This window comes from Chiloscyllium punctatum, chromosome 2 (genome assembly GCF_047496795.1).
Source record: "Chiloscyllium punctatum isolate Juve2018m chromosome 2, sChiPun1.3, whole genome shotgun sequence".
Lineage (NCBI taxonomy): Eukaryota > Metazoa > Chordata > Chondrichthyes > Orectolobiformes > Hemiscylliidae > Chiloscyllium > Chiloscyllium punctatum.
This window is the reverse complement of record NC_092740.1, coordinates 149397746-149415362: the sequence shown is the minus strand read 5'-3', so window position 1 is coordinate 149415362 and position 17617 is coordinate 149397746. Positions and strand designations below refer to the sequence as shown.

General features: G+C 38.7%; 1 long non-coding RNA gene across 1 annotated transcript in view; it reads left to right on the top strand.

Annotated features, from left to right (window-relative positions):
- The window catches only part of LOC140491885 (uncharacterized), a 58255-nt gene extending 40641 nt beyond the window's left edge, over positions 1–17614 (top strand). The window contains exon 3 of the long non-coding RNA XR_011963447.1: positions 15404–17614. This is a non-coding gene — a long non-coding RNA (uncharacterized lncRNA). The remainder of the gene's footprint in view (positions 1–15403) is intronic.
- The last annotated feature ends 3 nt before the right edge of the window (positions 17615–17617 follow it).

The window sequence follows — 17617 nt, the reverse complement described above, 5'->3', positions numbered from 1 at the left end:
GCTGTTTGTAGATGTGTGCGTGTGTGTGAAAGAGAGAGAGAGAGCTGGTGCTGCTGGTTTAACCTCAGGGTCACCATCTCTCAGATGAGGAGAAAGTTGAGAAGGAGAGTTCTCCATGGTAACCTCCGTATCACTCCGCGTTGCAAACCAGCCGTCCAGCCAAATGAGCCAACCGACGATTGATGCACGTGTTTGTTTTGGAAACATCTTAATCACCGGAAGCTATGAAGGAAAGGCACCAATTTAAATCGCAGATCAGCCCTGAAAACTGGGGCTTTATTATCGTCTCTGTGTCCCTATGATACTGTGTAAATATAAATTCGGACCGTTTATTATTTGGGAGGGGAAGAGGGAGAACCGTTATTGTTATGAAACGTGCAAAGAATCATGACTTTAACAGCTCTGCTTTTGAGGCGTGTACTCTTCAACTGAGAAAGGGGATACTCTGAATTGGGCTTTCTAGATATTAAAATATCTATTGAAGAACGTGGTCGCGAAATTGGAACAGAGAGCAGAAAACCCCGCATGTGAGGCATCAGCCGCGTGTCTCAAACCGAAAGACAGCCCTAACACCGCACTCTTGTTTATACGGCAGAGTATAAAATTGGCAGAGTTTATATTTAAAAAAAAACAGGCACAACTGCGTCGCAGTGTTTCTGGTCAGTTAACGACTGAATCCCAAAGCGATGCGCATGGGAAAGGGTTATCTAAGCCAGAAATTCTGCTCGCTTCAACCTTGTCCCCCACATTTACCGAGGCAATCTGATCAGAATTTCAGAATTCAAAACTAAGTGTGTGTGGGGGGGCGGGGGGGGGATGTGGGGGAGACGGTGGGGGTAGTGGATAAGTCTTCCATCTTGTTAAACTTGTAAAATACGGGAGTCATTTTGAGGAGGAAGTGTCAGGTCAAAAGGAAGGACCGATCCTATTTCAATTTTCAAAACTTTACCATCAACGCGATGTCTTGACATGATATCAGAACCAGAAACACGGTTTTAAACATTCAACTATCTGAACGACCTGTAAAATCCCTACACTGTGGAAACAGGCTCTTCGGCCCAACAAGTCCACACTTACCCTCTGAAATGTAACCCACCCAGACCTATTCCCTATCCCATCATCCTTACATTTACCCCTGACACCTGCACCAAACCGACACATCCTTGGGCTGTGGGAGGAAATCGGAGCACCCGAAGGAAACCCACGCAGAAACAGAGGGAGAATGTGCAAACTCCACACAGACACCGATCCTGGCGCTGTGAGGCAGCAGTGCTAACCGCTGAGCCCCCGCGCCGCCGTTTCTACCGAGGTCATTTCTGTTCGCACTGATGCAAAAATAAGTTTCGTCTTTTATTTCTTAAACTATAGGTGAACAGTCAAAATACAGACTAGCATGTTAAAATCGCAGTAAATTATACCATGCATCTCGGACTCCGTTTGAAAAACACTTTAATCGCTAATTTTAGAATTGAAACTCCGATAGATTGATATTAATGAATCAAATGGGTATTATAGGGGAATCTCAGAACATGTTTTGCAGAATGTATCCAGGCCAATCCTGATTAACAGGTAAGTAAATAAAGCTGGTGCTCGCCTGCCTCTCTGCTCATTTCCTGTTAATGAACAGCTAGCAAAACCGTTATTGCTTTAACGCAATGTGTAACGGCATAGAAGTGCCCAGAATATGGGGATTTTTTTTGTACATTTTCCTCACTGGTAAACAGCCGGATTCAGTATTTTGTAAATTTCGTTTCTGAATATTAAAATGATCGAGGATTTGTAGTCATTTTCATAGACTCGGTCAGTCACAGCTAAACGCTGCTCAAAGAAATGCCTGCTCATTGCATTAGATGAGAGAAGTGAGATGGGTCACATCAGTAAGTTGTCCATGGCATCAGCATAGTCGTTTCCTTTGAATCAGGGGAGCTGTACCACTGCTCCCCTGCAATGTTAGAGCAATTTAATATTGACCCCAAGCATGGTTAGGGTGTGAATACAGACGACAATATCTGTTGAGGCATGGGGAACATTTTTGTCTCACAATATATGGGATTGTCAAAGTCGGTAAACAGCATTTAGGGAGAGAGAATATGATTTTAAACAAATCTCAAACAAGACACCCTCCAGGCCATCAGGAAAGTAATATAAGTTGCCTTTTTTTTGTCCCCGAAAGTATTTGACGTAAATCACTGCACTAACTTAAAAGTCAACTATGAAACTGCTGAGACTTTCAGAATGAACATTTGCAGATGTTGTGATTCAGATAGTCATAGAGTCACACAGTGCCGATACAGACCCCTCAAACTAACCAGTCCATGCCGAACATAATCGCAAACAAAACCAGTCCCGCTTGCCTGCTCCTGCTCCATGTCCCTCTTAACTTTTCCTATTCATGTCTTTATCCAAATGTCTTTTAATCATTGTAATTGTACCTGCACCCCCACTTCCTCAGGAAGTTGATTCCGCATTGGAACCACCCTCTGTGTAAAAACAAATGCCTCATATCTTTTTTAAACCTCTCTTCTCTCACCTTAAACGTCTGACCCCTAGTTTTGAAAGTCCCCATTTTAGGGAAAAAGTAAACTCCCACCGACTCTATCTATACCTCTCATTTTATAAACTTCAATCAGATCTCAACCTCCCAGACTCCAGTGAAAAAAGGTCCCAGTCTATCCAGCCTATCGTTACAACTGCAACCTTCTAAATCCGGCAACATCCTGATAAATCTCTTCTGAACCCCCTCGAGTGAAAGGGAACGCATTGGTGTATGTTCAAGCGTCATGAAAGTCAGTAGCTACTGCTGCTTTTAAAGCCTGAATCTGGGCGCTTTTCAATTTCAGAGTCAGACAGAAGAAAATCAGGAACAAAGAGTGACGGCCCAGTAAAACAGGATACAAGGTAAATTTTAATGGGAATATCTGGAAGATTCAAAAGTCTGAGCTGGGACTTTGTTTTAATTGGAGCACAGGAGTTTGCAAGGTGACTTTATAGAAGTTTATAAAATCACGAGGGTATAGGTAGGGTTAATGGTGGTTGTCTTTTCACTAGGATGGGGATTTCAACACTAGGGGGCACATATTTAAGATGAGAGGAGAGAGATTTTTAAAAAAGCATGATGGGCATTATTTTTTACTCAATGGCTGGTGTGTGGAATGAACATTCTGAGGAAATGGTGGACGTAGGGACAGTTACACCCTTTAAAAGGCATTTGACTAAGTACCTGAATAGGAAATGTTTGGAGGGGTATGGGATAAGAGCTGGCAGGTGGGACTAGTTTAGTTTGGAATTATGAGTAGATTAGATTCCCTACAGTATGGAAACAGGCCCTTCGGCCCAACAAGTCCACACCGACCCCCCGAAGAGCAGCCCATCCAAACCCATTTGCCCACCCTATAATTACCCCTGACTAATGCACCTAACACGATGGACAGTTTAGCATGACCAATTCACCTGACCTGCACATCTTTGGATTGGCATGGATTTATGTTCGGCATGGACTGGTTGGATCGAGGGGTCTGTTTCTGTGCTATGACTATCTGAACCACATCATCTGCAAATGCTCATTTTGTCTCTGAAGTACAACTCACAACCATTTTGTTTCTATATTGTGGACTCGGAGAAAAAAAAGAGAAGTCGGTGAGGTAAACAAGATGACAAGGCCTGTTTGAGTATTTCCACCAATATATGTGGAGGAATTTAAAATGTGAGGTCTATGCCTCTATTCAGAAGCTGCATTCTGATGAAAGATAGTGAGCCTCAAACCTTCAGTTGTTCTTTCACACATATCTCCAGGGCTGCCGATATTTTCAGCAATTTTTGCTTTTAACTCAGATTTCCTGTAACAGCTGTAATTTGTGTGTGTTTTGAATTGAAATATTATTACGGTTCTCGAGATCTGCAGTAATTTGCAAGCATACTGTTTTCAATGTGAACATGACCGGATTCTGCACTACAGATTACAGGTTTGCACACTAGAAACATCCAGTCAATGTTATTTTTTATAAATTGTCGAGGACTATGTGAAAAATAAAACGCTATTTTTTTACATTATAGATTTGTTTTGCTCCCCAAGGAGATCGTGCTAGTGACAATATCCAGGCACTGAGCTCTAGTCCATAAGACCATAAAAAAAGGAACAGAGTAGGCCATTCAGCCCCTCGAGCCTGCTCTGCCATTTCATGATCTGATGATCCTTAAGTTCACCTTCCTGCCTTTTCAGATAACTTTGATTCCCCTACTGATTAAGAATCTACCTAACTCAGCCTGAAATAAATATACAGAAGGACTGTGGCCTCACTGGTCCTTTTGGCAAGGAGTTCCAAAGACTCTCAACCCTCAGAGCTGAAATTCCTCCTCATTGGTGCCCCTTTATTCTGAGACTATGCCCCCAGCGCTAAACTCTGCTACGAGGGAAAATATTCTGACAGCATTTGTCCTGTTTTAAGCCCCTTTAGAATCCTTCCATACCTGGGATTATCCTACTGAACCTCCTCTGAACTACCTTAAATGAAATCATACATTTTCTCAAATGAGGGGACAAATCTGCTCACAGCACACCATATGTGGTCTCACCAGCACCTTGTACATTTGCAGTGACGATTTCCTTATTTTTACATTCTAAACCCCTAGGAATAAGGCCCAACATTCCGTTAGCCTTCCTAATTATCTGCTGCCCCTGTGTGCTGGCACAAGTACTCCTTAGTCCCTTTATGTTGCAGCTTTCTACAGCTTTGTTCCATTTAGATAATATTCTGTCCTTTTTTGACAACGTTTTGCCCATTTACTAAACCTATTAATATCCATCTCGCAAACATGTACTTCCTCGCACAGCTTGAGTTAGGAGTTTGAATTAGCCAGTTGTGTATTTTTTTTGTTAATGGCTGTCTACCGAATAATCCGAAAGCCTAGCTTTTCTGCACTTGCAATACTCTCGCGTGTTCCACGCATTTGCAGCTTTGAGCAAGAATATAAACAGTAATAATATCTCTTGGCACTTAAAATGTACGGTGGTCTTTATCAAACATAATGAAAGTTTACTTTCAGCTTAAAGGACCTCCGTGCATATTTTAAACTTCCATAGTGTCGAACTTAGCTGATGAATTTAAATCTATTTGAGTAATATTGTTTAACAATATTCCTTGGGCTTGTCATATGTGTCCAAATTGTTTATTTTGAGCACCTACAAATATTGGATTCAGAATCTTTGATATCTGCAGTGGTTTTAAATGTCATCTGTACTGAATACATACTCAGCACGCCGTAAGCCTGTATGTCAGGACTTGGTAACACTGACAGATAAAGCGGCATATTTTCAAAATCTATCTCTGAAGAAAATGAGTGTAAAAGGATTTTTAAAGCGTTGTTTTAATTATCCTAATCCGTGGTTCTGGGTGTACGGGGTTTGAAATTATTGTTACTGCATATAATTGCAATTAAAATGTACACTAGCATATTTATAAAAACAAAATCTCTCTTTTTTTTCTGCAAACATCTAGCATCTGTCGAAAAACTGACTCTGAGGTGACATTTTGTGGGATTTGGTATGTGTGGTGTCAAATAAATCTGCCGCTGTAATGTAGCAGATAGTTTACCAAATATAACAGATGTTTCACCAAAGGAAAGTATGAGGACAAAACAAGAGTTACAGGGAACCGTGAAACATGCAGAATGAAACCCAAACTCAATTTATATTCCAGCTTCTAGTCTGATATGTCATCGACAGAATAAACTTAAAACTGTTTGTAGGTCATCAAGATATTACAAACGTGCATAGAGTTTGTTTTAAAAACTCAGGACAGATAACTTGAGCTTTTTTGTAGTATCAGTACCATGTCTTTTGAAATTATGTCTTTCAGGACAATAGAAATAAATAAGTCAATTTTATTTACACCGAGAAAAGAGTGTGCGAGTCAGATAGAGTGAGGAGAGGAACACAATCATATAAAAGCCAAAACACAAAATATTGAAGAGGAGGCAAGGAACGCAGAAGCGGTAACAGGAAGAGAGGCGATTCTCTCTTGATAGTTATCTGGCATAACAAGCACAAATGGTTTGTTATAATGTCACAGAGTAAAGCGGCTTTTGTGGCGCAGCGGCAAAGTCCCTTTCTTTGAGCCAGAGGATCCGGCTTCAAGTCCCACCCTGCTCCAGAGGTGTGTCATAACATCTCTGAACAGGTTGATCTGAAGCAAAACAGAGGCGAGTCAATGTCTGCAAGAAATCCGGGTTCAGAGAGGGCAATGTTTGTGTTATGGCAGGGGAGGGCAGAGGATGAGCAAGAGGGAAGGAGGTGACACAGGGTGAAAAGCAAGTAAACTGAATAACTGGTGTAGGCCAAAGGAAATGTACTTCAAAAAGGCAATCAAGTGGTAATTTGTATTTGTATTCTGTGACGAAAAATCCTCCAGCAGGGAAAAGGGACTGGGCAAGTGACTCATTCGATGAGGTGATCTTTTCTATTAAGAGGGGTTTATTTTTCTCATTTTTGAAGCTGTGTTTTATGCCTTCCCATAATCTCTTTCCCAAACAAAAAGAAAGTCATTTAAATGACACAGTAATTCGAGATTTAACGTTCGAAGAATCCCATTTTTAACGCAGTTTTTAAACATTTGGGAACAACAGCGATTGAGAGAGGAGGTCGCCTCTCGGGATGCAGTACACAAAATGTGGTCTCTCCAGTCTAGAGATTTTAGGAGAATTACAGGTTATGTGGACATATTAATACTGAGATTTTTCCAAGGGACCATGGTGAGTTGGGGAATTTCTATCCATGTTAAAATGAACTATTTTAATTCACCACTCATTGTGATACTTAAAATATGATGTCCCCTATTGCATTATATCATCATAAGTGTTCCATGGGAAATCTACATAAATAATAAATCTAAGTGTTCTTCCAACTAAAAGTCTGGACATGTTGGCAGGGTCATTTCTTCAAAAAAAGTATGCATTAGAAATAAATAGAACAGAAATGCAAATCACAACCGTTATTTTTGAAGAGTCAAACTGCACACTATGTTTACAAACTTCACTGGAGGAAAGGGATAGCAATACCTCATGCACCATAAGGCCATAATAACATGAGATATCACAGAAGAAGTAGGCCATTCAGCCCATTAAGACTGCTCCACCATTCAATGAAATCATGGATAATCTGATCATTCTCAAGACTATATTCTTGCCTTTTCCCTTTAATCCTCAATTCCCTTTTTGATTAGAAATTTGTCTCTCTCAGCCTTGAATATACTTAACGATTCAGCCTCAATAGATCTTTGTGGTAAAGAATTCCACAGATCCACTGCCTTCTGAGAGATGAACTCCCTCCTCATCTCTGTTTTAAACATGTAACATCTTGTTCTGAGATTATACCCTCTGATCCTGGAATTGTCCACAAGGAGATACAAACATTCTATATCCACTCCCTTTAGTCCACCAAGGATCCTGTATGTATCAATAAGGTCACCTCTCATTCTTTTAAATTCCAAAGAATACAGGCCCAACCTACTCAACTTAGTGGGCGGCACGGTGGCACAGTGGTTAGCACTGCTGCCTCACAGCGCCAGAGACCCAGGTTCAATTCCCGCCTCAGGCGACTGACTGTGTGGAGTTTGCACATCCTCCCCGTGTCTGCGTGGGTTTCCTCCGGGTGCTCCGGTTTCCTCCCACAGTCCAAAGATGTGCAGGTCAGGTGAATTGGCCATCCTAAATTGCCCGTAGTGTAGGTAAGGGGTAGATGTAGGGGTATGGGTGGGTTGCGCTTCGGCGGGGCGGTGTGGACTTGTTGGGCCGAAGGGCCTGTTTCCACACTGTAAGTAATCTAATCTAATCTAATCTCCTCAGAATATAGTCCTGCATATCCAGGATCAGCTTAGTGAATCTTCTCTGGACTGCTTCCAGTAAATACCAGACAAAGATCCCAAAACTGTTCACAATATTTTAGTTTTGATCTGACAAGAGCATTTTACAGTTTTAGAAAGACTTACTTAATTTTATGCTCCATTTCACTTGAAATGAAGGCCAACATTCCATTTGCCTTCCCTATTACCTGCTGAACTTGGATGCTAGCTTTCTTTGATTTGTGGGCAAGGACCTCCCAAATCCATCTTGTCCCATAGCTTTCCATAGTCTTTCTCTATTTCAATAATGTTCAGTGCCTTTATTTTTCCTTCAAAATGTATCATCTCACATTTCTCTAAATTATATTCCAGATGTCAAGTTTTTGCCCAAGTTGTCATTTTCACCACTTGCCTTCCCCCTTATGTTTGTGTCATCCACAAACTTGGATATACCGCATTCATTTTCCTCAACCAAGTCATTAACATTTGTATTAGATTAGATTCCCTACAGTGTGGAAACAGGCCCTTTGGCCCATCCAGTCCACATTGACCCTCCGAAGAGTAACCCATCCAGACCCATTTCTCTCTGATTAATGCACCTAACACTATGGGCAATTTAGCATGGCCAATTCATCTGGCCTGCACAACTTTGGACTGTGAGAGGAAACTGGAGCACCCAGAGGAAACCCTCGCTGAGAGAGGGAGAATGTGCAAACTCCACACAGACAGTCACCCAAAGCTGGAATTGAACCTGGAACTCTGGTGCTGTGAGGCAGCAGTGCTAACCACTGAGCCACCTATTTAATAAGAGTACCCTAGTATTACTCCTAGGACATTCCACCAGTTAGATTGCCATTTTAAATAAGTCCCACTTACCCTAATTCTCTGTCTTCTATTAGTTAGCCAATCCTCTTATCTTTGCTAACATTCTACATCCAATACCAAGGGCTGTTATCTCATTAAGGACCTAACTTGTGGCATCTTAACAAATACCTTCTGAAAATCCAAATACATTACATCTATTCTTTTCCCAATACATATCCTACTTTTCATCTCTTCAATTGGTAAATTTATTAAGCATGAAATCCTCTTCATGAAGGCATGCTGAATCTGCTTAATCATATTGTGTACTTCAAAATGTTCTTCTATTACATCTCTTATATACCATCAATAATATTCCTAATACCAGACTTTAAGCTAATTGGCTTATCATTACCTTTTTTTGTCTCCTTCCCTTTTTAAATAAAAGTGTTACATTGGCAGTTTTCCAATCCAGGGCTTTTCCAGAATCTGAGATTCCTTAAATATTACTCAGTGCATCCATTGTCTCTGTAGCTACTTCATTCAATATCCTAGGATGCATCCCATCAGGTCCAGGAAGCTTATTAGTCTTTAGCCTCATTAGTTTTTCTCATTACCCTTTCTCTAGTAATTGTATTTATTTCTTCTCCTCCTTTTGCCCTTTTGTTATTTAGTAAGTTTGGAATGCTATTAGTGATTTCTACTGTGAAGACTGATGCAAAGTATTCATTCAACTCCTCTGCCCTTTCCTGTTCCCTATTATTATTTCCACAGCCTCATGCTGTAAGACACCTGTGGTTATTTTGGCTTCGCTCTGTCTTTTTATTTATTTAAAGAAATTATTTCAGTCTATTTTGATCATTTGGTCAATCAATATAGTTCTTCCACAATTCAGTGTCAACTACGATATTTGTACTGTATCTCTTTACAGGATCATATTCCACTCCTCAGCTCCAAGCTAAATCAAATTATTGTATCTTCACAACCTTTTCTCAGTTGGTTGTACTTTCTTTCTGAGTCAGAGGGTGAAAATAGCCTGGTTGTCCTTTTGTATACTGCAACAGCATGAACTGAAGTTTATGTGACACTGTCCTCTGATGGAAAATTGTGTTCCTCGATTTGAAGAAGTAAAGAGATGGAATAACTTCTTATATACTAAAGATCAAGTTATCATTTTAATATAGGAACTGGGAATATCAATTTCATTTTCCATTTTCAATAAAATTTCTTACTTTTTTTAAGTTTTCTGAATATTAGAAACAGCTGTAACATTAGTTTCAACTAAATTGAGAATTGCAATTTAATCACATAATAAACATAAACCACTGAAGTTTGACACATTTTATAATATATATTAAAACCTTTTTTTTTGTCAATGACTGACAGCTCCCTAAATTCTTTCCCCATCCTAAGTGTTCACCAAATTATCATTTTTGGCCCAACACCTTCTGATATCAGGGCATGTATCATCAATGGCTGTCTATCGTCAGACAATGTGCATTCAAAACTATCATGTTTCTCACCTGAAAATGTCCACCCTTCTGCTTTATAATCTTTGCAATTACAGTCTTAACTCTGGTGACCCTACTACTGTTAAGCTCGTCACATGTGTCATTGACACCCTTCATGAGACTCATCACGACCTATTGAAACTAATTTCCACTTGAACAACATGGTAACTATTCCATCTACTTTCATTGTATTTCCTCAGTGGCACAATCATTGCTTAGTTTAACATTATCTGCAATGGCTACTTCACTTCCTTTTATGAGCACTTTTTTTTGAAGAATAAAATGTTGACTCTGTGCCAATCGCTGGTGATACTAAAAATTCCTTATTTTTAATTTAAGTAAACATGGCATCAACATTCATGTACTGTCTAACACCATCATTAACACCATGATCACCACTATACTACTGAATATCTTAATAAACATAATTGCTCTCAACTTACTGTTGTCGATCTATAGCCAACTTATTCACTTTTCACCCCAAATTTCATACTAGCACTTGATTTCATTCCTGTCCCTGATTACTCGCATAAGATTATTTCAACAGTGCCTAACTTTGTTGTGATATTCAAACCTTATATTTTATCTGCCACCTATTAGTGTGTGTATAAATGTTGATGCCTCCATTACACTTAGCTCTGTTTTCTGCCGGGGGTTTTTTCTCTGCCAATGCCTCTGTTGTCCATATGCTCATCTGATTCACCAGCCTACCAAAATCTAAACTGTCTATCTAATCTTATTCAGACTATCTACAGCAATAATTTCTGACCAATAATTAATTACATGCAAAATTCAGCAGAGATCTCGGCTAATTTTTCCTCTAATTTATCATTTGCAGGATTAACATCCATACTTATGTTGCTGAATCCCAAATCTTGATAATTTTCCCTGACCTTTGACTTCTTTGATGATGTCAGATTACAAATCCAACCAGCCTTGATGATCCACAAATTTTCTCCAGCCTAGCATCGGTAAAACTGAAACCATCAGTTGTGACACAACTACCACTCCCACAGCCATTGTCACAGACTGAGTTATTTGAATAAGTGTCTGATCTCCCTTCCTAATATTTCTAAATTTATCCTGGCAAAACAATTCTCTTTTTTTTTCTCTGTGCCACTGTGAACCATTTTTTATATTCAATGTTGAAGGTAGTATATAAATGTAAGCTATTGTTGTAGGCCAGTTTAAGAGGCTTAGAATCCAATTATTGTGAAACAGTTGTGATTTTTGTTATTAGTCATGTGCTAACCAAGATAAAAGTTACAGTCACAGTCTCCTGTATCAGCCATGAACATAGATGTGGTTCAGTGAACATTCTAAAACAAAGTTTTGCTTAAAAATGATTTCAAAGTAAACATATGAACACGGTTTACACTTCTGGCAAGTGCAAGATGCAATCATCAGTTTGAACTATTTATAAGGTAGCCTGTGAAGGTATAGCTTCCAAAAACCCCTCACAAGATTAACAAAATGGAGATGTGTGATGTAGTAAAGATCCTGGATGTTTGAATTAAAGTGTTATCAATGTCAGGGTTTGCAATTATTGGCATTCTTTTGATGGCAAAAAATGTTTTTCTAGTAGACATAATATTCCAGATGTAAAAACAATGACTGCAGATGCTGGAAACCAGATTCTGGATTAGTGGTGCTGGAAGAGCACAGCAGTTCAGGCAGCATCCAAGGAGCTTTGAAATCGATGTTTCGTGCAAAAGCCCTTCAATATTCCAGATGTTACAGTTACAATAGTTTACTGGTGTAAATGAACAGTCACAAAAACCTTAATATTTCCTCCACCTGCTTCTTGTATGTGGCATTAGACCAGGTGATTTAATTTTTTTTTCATTTCTCAGTACTGATGCATTCACTGATTAGATATTTTGTGCACTATTTTCCAGAATTAAATTCCATTTGATTACTCTACTGCTCTTACTCAAAGCTTTATACAAAGACATATTACTTAAAGTGAACAAGATATGGTACTTGCTTAGGTCTCTGTGTTATTATGTGCAATTATAAATAGGATGCATGAGTAGATTAGGGAAAGTAACTGTTTGCAAAAAAATGTTACCATATTTTTCTACTTTGATGGTATACTTCAGCAATATTGTTTGTGAACTGCATTTCCCCATCATATCGTGATTGCTATTCAACTGTGTTCATGCACAGCCATCTGGCTCCATTATAATGAAATCATCTGCAACAGCTACTTTTCCAGCTTTCATATTGTTACCTCTAGTATCCTCCAAGGGTCTATCCTGGCCAGTCCTATTTCCCATTTATATACATCCCCAGGGTGACATCATACAAAAGCACAGCTTCTTTTATACGTGTATGCCAATGACAACCAGTTCTACCTCATCTCTACATGTCTTGACCTCAGCTAGTTTCCAAATAGTCAAACTGCTTTTCAGGTAACTGGATAAATGTGTTGGGAAGACCAAAGCCATTGTCTTTGGTCTGACACATAGGATCCATTTAATGACCACCGACCCCAACCATCCTTTTGGCAACTGTTTCAGACTGAACTCTTCCATCACACAGACTTCCTATTTGTACCTCTGTAACTGACTGTATCTTAGCCTCAAGCTCATCTACTGAAACTATTTCTGTGGCTTTGGTACCTCTAGATTTGAATATCCCAAGGTACATTTGGTTAGCATATCCCCTATAGATATGAAAACATACAAAATTCTGCTGCTCATGTCCCAATTCATGCCAACCTTGTTCCCTTATCTGTTCACTGACCTACATTGGCTCTTCATCAAGGAAGTCAATTTCCAAAATTTGAAATATAAATCCATGCCTGGCCTCAACAATCCCATCCCTGTATCTCCTCCATCTCCATAACTTTCATGATAATTCTATTCATCTAATTCTGGTTTCACAAGCATTCTACATTTCAAATCAACCACCATTAGTTGTTATACTTGCAGTGTTCTGACCTGAAGCTCTGGTATTCCCTCATTAAATCTCCCAATCTCTCTACCTCTCTTTCCTCACTTAAGACACTGCTTAACATCTACATCTTCAAACAGACTTCCAGTTATCTGACCTAGTATCTCCTTTTATCAGTGTGACATTTTGTTTTATAATGTTACTGTGAAGTGCCTTGGATCATTTTATTACTTTGAAGGTGCTATATAAGGTGCTTTTTCCAGACTGAACTTCACTAAATTTGATAAGCTTACTGCTGGCCAGTACAGTGCTATTATTTTCACACATCTTTAGCAGTAACAAAAATGTTTACATTATAATTAGTCTCAACCAACTCATACTCAGAGCTGAGCAAGACATCGGAGTGGACATGATTTATTGACTAAGCACTCATCTTTGTGTTTATTTCAAAAATATACTTTATTCATAATAAAAAATCTGTATATACATACATTGTCACTAAAGCAGTTTGGTTTTGTACAGTGGCAAATGAAGAAACAAACATTGGAATTTGACTCTAGCAAACAAATCCAAGGCATTTGTTCCTTATACATTGATTGAATGCTCATTATCTTTCTTAATGGCACATGCATGAAACAAAGTGATTTATTTTGTGACGAGAATGTAAACTTCAGGTCCAGGGATTCAAAACATGAAATACTGAGTGTATCCATACTTCATCAAAAATTAGAAAGGCATGTTTTGGTTTGAGACAACATTTTTTTCTCTATGGATATAATGAATACAAATTATAGGAAAAAAATCACTGATTTATAACAGTAGTTTTGCAAATGAATGCGTCTCCAAATTTACATTTAAAAATTATCACTCCACTCTCGGGCAGATTTATATGTTCTTGCTGCATTACAGACCTAGTAGAAAATGTAGGCTGATATTGCGGTGCTGTATGTGGAGGGTGCTGTATCATTATCAATGTTGTCTTTTAGTGAGATGCCAAAGGCCTGTCATATCAGCTTCCTTATTGAATGTAAAAGCCCAAGGCACCTTCTTAAAAAAAAGAGTTGCCTTTTGTACATCAACTAAGCCCAGCAAAAGCACATTATCTGGTCATTATGTAACTTATTGTCTGTGAAATCCTTTTGTATTCAAATATATTTTGTGTTTGTCTATCTAACAACAGTACTTGTAACATACTTCAGTTAATTCATTTAGAGTCATTGAGTCTCTTAAGAATTCTTTAAATATAAACTATTTCTTCCTCTAAACATATACTGATGGCAATTGGTTCAAAAAGGCAGATCTGAAGAAGGGTCACTGGACTCGAAATACTAATTCTGCTTTCTCTCCACAGATACCACTGGACCTGCTGAATTTCTCCAGCAATTTCTGTTTTTATTTCAGATCTGAGTAGGTGCTTCTTCCAGATTTAAATCATCCTGTGGTATTGCAAACAACATCAACAAGTATACTGCAACATTATAATCTTTATTGTTGTGGTTCTGTTCGCCGAGCTGGGAATTTTTGTTGTAGACGTTTCGTCCCCTGTCTAGGTGACATCCTCAGTGCTTGGGAGCCTCCAAGCTACAAATCTTCTCCCAAGCTTTGAAAATTATAATCTTTAGTATTCACCACCAAAGTCTTTAAATCATACATTTAAATAGTGTATAATTACCTCACAAATTTACACATAATACTTTCAGAACAGCTTTACACCCTGATCAAAATGTAAGTAATGCTGAATCATAACTGACCTGTGGTTTTTATATATTGAATGTTGGTGTGTTTCAGATTAGTTTATAAATGGTTGTGACTGAGAAGTATGCTTCATTCATGGTATGGAAATAGAAGATAGGAGATGCAATGAGATAGGAAAACAAAGTGGAGAATACTGAAGTCCAAGTTGAATATTTAGGGGCAGTAAATTAACCAAGCTAGTAAATCAATCAAGCTAGCTATGGGACTATGTGACTTATGGTGGATATGAACAAAATAAACACAGGAATAGGTCCTTTAGCCCTCCAAGCTGACACATTTTGCCCTTCCATACAAAAACCATCTTCACTTGCAAGATCTGCATCCCTCTATTCCCTTCCTACCCATGTATTCGTCCAGGTGCTTCTTGAATGCTGCTAATGTGTCTGCTTCCACCATCTCCACTGGCAGTGCATTCCACTCACTCACCACCCTTTGTTGGACCAGTAGGTTAGCCCACTAAATTATGACATTGAAATTGAGGAAGGTTAAGTTGGAGATAGATGATCTGAAGTTGGGTGATGGGTGACAATTCGAAGCAAAGCTATCTTAAAAAGGAAATGCTAAGTACAGCCACAATAATTCCCCCTTCTGTGTTTATCATAGAATCGTACTGTACAAAAGAGACCATTCGGCCTGTGGTGCCTGTGCTAGATCTTGAAAAGAGCTATTGGATGCATCCCCGCGCTCCTGTTGATACTTCTACGACTGTATCCTTTTAAAATATTTTTCCCAATAATTTTTGACAGTTACCATTGAATGTGCTTTTCTATCCTTCTAAACAACTCAAATAATAAATAATTCCTTTATTTGACTTTGGTAGTTTCCGCTGAATTGCTTTAAACCAAATCTAAAAAAAAACCCCAATGATCTCCACGTAAAGCGGTCAAAGAAATCGTTGTCGTTTCTCAATTTTGGTAAGAAAATCCATCGCAACAATTATTTTTGCAACATTTTTCTATCTGAGGTTATAGGGTCATTTATAATTCGATAGTGCAGCGTACGTCGAGTTCAGGATTGAATTACCAAGTAAAAATACTGCAAAGCCTTGTGACATGAATTCAATAGATCCACTGGCACCACACTACTGCCGAATGCCTGTGTGCCCGCTGTATTTGAGAAACGTACATTTAGGGCATAACATGCACACAGCTAGGCACTTGGCTTTAATTAATGTGTGTCAGATGTTAACTCCATTCTGTCAACAAGTCTGACTTTTTCCAAACTTTACCCATGGACTTTATCACATGCTTTATGCATTCATTCACATCAAATACAAACGTGTGTCCTCAGCATTTAAACAATCTCGACTCTTGTACTGTACCTCAACCTCATCTCGAAGCGGTCGAAAGGCCATATTTTTATTTAAACGAGTTTTCGGTTAATTAAACAGACAGCAAGGTGTTAGAGAACCAACACAATCCACCTACAAAGGCACTGAAAGCAGATCGGTTGCAGAAGCCGCCTGGACTCCCAGAAAGACAAAGCGGAGAGAAATAGGACAACAGACAGATTCATGACATTTTTTGTGCAGACACGCTTCCCAATCATTAAAATATAAAACCATAATAAAGTTGTACCCATGACTTAAAATTAGATTTCACTATTACTCATGTCTGCGTGGGAGGGGCTTGCGGGTGGAATGAGTTCGAAATTAATTAGTTATAAATTGTAAATGCTAAGCATATATTCACCAAGCGTCCCAACATAGTTATTGTAAGATTGAGTGGATAACAATATTTAGCAGCCGATGTAAACCATTTTTCGTGAAGATTGCTCTTATTTGTCCAATACTTTGATCTTACACTTCTCAGAAGAAAAAAATAATGTTTTGATGAATCCCCACAATAATTAGCATATAGCAAATAAAGCAGGGGAAATATCATACTGAAACCCCAGAAACTATGCAGACGGGGGAGTGTCGGGAGAGAGAGAGAGATGACATCTAAGAACATGAAGTGTTGCTCTGAAGGATTCCAGCCGTCAGACTTGGAACTTGTCACCATTTTATTCATACTGTATGCACACAATCTCAGTTGATTATAAAACAATGTGCTTAATTCGACATAATTTTGTTCGTGTTTGTAGGTGGTGCATAACTAGCGTTAATAGGACGTGCGCGTTTTTAATTGTAAACACTCTGGGGGCTCATTCAAGTGCAGCTTGTTCAATGCCCTTTGAACAATTTTACTCGCGATTATTCAACTAATCGTTGCGAAGGATTTTTTTTAGCACGAGCTAAGTTCAGGCGAGGTAAGGGATACAATTGAAAGGAAGTATAAACTCCTTGTAGAATCAACACATTATTTCAGACCTTGTAAACAGAATTAAATATTAAATAAACAAGGGAATGTATCACATCGTACAGAAATCAATGACTTCACAGTTGGGCAATGTTTCAAAGCCTGTGTTTATTATTGTCGCCGATAATTAGTGGGACATCTAATGGAAAATAAATTTCATAAAACCTATTGATTTTCATGTTGCAGTAATTATTAAGGTATGTTGATATACTGTTTACCTAACTGTCACACAATGGGACTATTCTAATGGCCTAAAATGTACTTTCCCTCTGTAGCTTGGATATTTCTTCTGCACAGTTTAATAATTGTAAGGTATGAAAATCCATTAAATAAAAGCAATTAAACTACAAAGAGAAATCCCAACACGAATTATATTTCTAATTGTAGTGGGTAGGATAGTCCTACTAATTCAAGCTCATTGCAAAAGAGCGGCAGAACTCTCCTGGGCCAATACACTCGTATGGCAAAACTCTTTAATTCACAAGAGATTTTAATAAGTACTTAATTCCATTATATC